The following is a 2,181-nucleotide window of genomic DNA, read 5'->3' on the forward strand; positions in this document are numbered from 1 at the left end:
GCTTGCATTTGCATGCGTAATTCGCTGCACAATTACCCTTGATGGGGGCATGCAAATGGGCTAAGTCGGTGCTCCATTGGGCACTTGAACCTCTTTGCTGCCAGCCACCCCTTGTGTGAGCCGGGCCGGCGCGCGGCTCCCAGCGGCACACCTTCTTCCTGGGAAGGGGAAAGGACAAACATCCCTGGCGTGCAAACACATCCCAATTTGGGCAGCCGGGGCCCCTCCAGGCGCTGGGCGGCCACCGGGCCCCTTCGGTTGGGTTTGGTGATGATGGAGCCACCCGGCCCATCCTGCTTGCTCAGCGCGGAGATAAAACGCTTCGCGTAAAGCCTGACCCCGTACTATTTCTGAAGGAGTCAGGTGGGTTGTATTTTTAAGCCTGGGGTAAGGATGGGCTTTGAGATTTCTTCTTGAACCGTGAGTCACGGTTCCGCGCAGGGTATAATCACGGAGCTGAGAGGTTTGTAACGGGAAAGCGAGGAGGAGGAGGAGGATCGCAGCGTGGCTGAGCCCCCCGTGACCGCCCATTGGCACCACAAAAATAGCAAGAAATATTGAAAAAATAATAATAGAAGAGATTAGGGGCTCAAAGTGACTTCTTAAATGTAGAGCTGAGGTGTGCTGCTCTGCTCCCCACATCGTCGCAAAATCGTGCTCTCGGCTGGGGGGCGGGGCGGAGAAACAAGCGGGGGGACAAGGCTGCCTCACTGCCAGGCTGGGGGTACCCAGTGCCAAGACCCACGTCCTGCAGCTCCCGTGTTCTTCTTGGGAGGATGGAAGAAGCACTTGTGGAACGAAGCAGGAGCCTGGCAGAGGCTCCACTGCACATCGCAGCTCTTGGGATAACTCCTAAATCTCTCCCCACTTCGGGAAACCTCCAGAGCTTGTTTTTTTCCTGCGTGCAAGCAAAGGATAGCATCTTCCTCCCAGCGCCTTTCAACCTATTTTGGGATTCAGGGCACTTGATGTGGTTGAATATCCTGACATTTCCTTTTAATTTAGTGTCCAAAATGATCGTGGGGACCATTGGGAGCAGCCAGGACCGGTAATTACGACTGATGCGCAGTTTATAGAAACGGAGAAAGTTTGCAGTGAGAAAGTGCGGCTGAAAATAACCTGAGGAGCAGGATGAAGGGTGGGCGGCCCCATCGCCCCAACTCTGGGAAGAGAGAGCGGGAGAGACTCAGCCTGGGCATCCCCTGCCAGGCCTTGCATGGCCCCGCTGCCGATTATAGATGTATATAATAATTTTTTAACCATTTTTTCGCGGCTGGTGGGAGCACACGGCATAGTCGTGGCGTGCGGTGTTGGGGAAAGACTCAGTGGCTCTTGGGGGCGAGATGGTAAATGCCAAAGGAGGGGGCAAAGAGAGCAAAAAGAGCGCTTGGGTTGGGTTTTTTTAGTTGTGTCTCATCCGCAATCCGGATAATCCGCCCACAGATAATTGAGGGTTGGCGGTGACGCTGAGTCAAGCCGCCTCGAATCAATAGCAGGTTCCCAGACCTGGGGAGAGGGGGGGGCATCAAGGATGCTTCACCCTCCACGGGGGAGTTCCTTCTGCTCTACAAAATAAGGGAGAGAGCAGAGAGGTTCCTCCCAGGATCTCACCCCAAATCCCAGGCAGCTCGTTGTCAAGCCCAGCTGGTTTGGTTTATTGAGGAGCACAGCTGGTTGCGGTCTCCTTAAGTATTTCTCATCCCTGAGCTTCCCCTCCCCAGCTCACTCCTCCCGCTTTGCCTTCGGCCTCAGTCTCCTCCATTGCGTCCATGGCACACAGGTGGGAAGATTTCATATCAAACTGCTGCTTTTGCAAAGATTTTCACCCTTCTCCAGGGTCAAAAAACACTCCCCTGGGCTTCTTTTTTGCTGCGAGCTCCTTGGCTCTGCCACTAAACTCTGGGGTGTCCCCTGGACTGATGCAAGATGTCCCACTTTGGGGTTATCAGTGAGGGGGGGCAAAAAAAAAATAAAGGAGATGGTTGCTGTGGTTGTGTTTTAGGGGGATTTAAGGATTTTGCAAGAGCCAGGAGGAATCAGCGGCTTCGAGAGCAGCTTTAACATCCCAGGAGCGTGGCGCTATCAGCGCTGGGTTGGTGAAGAAATGAGAAAGTAGAGAAAAGCAGGGGAAAAAGGTGCAGCGGGTTTGGGGGGCTGGTGTGAGCCTGAGCCAGCTCCCCC

The sequence above is a fragment of the Apaloderma vittatum genome, unplaced genomic scaffold (assembly GCF_000703405.1).
Source record: "Apaloderma vittatum isolate BGI_N311 unplaced genomic scaffold, ASM70340v1 scaffold9454, whole genome shotgun sequence".
In the NCBI taxonomy this organism is placed as follows: domain Eukaryota; kingdom Metazoa; phylum Chordata; class Aves; order Trogoniformes; family Trogonidae; genus Apaloderma; species Apaloderma vittatum.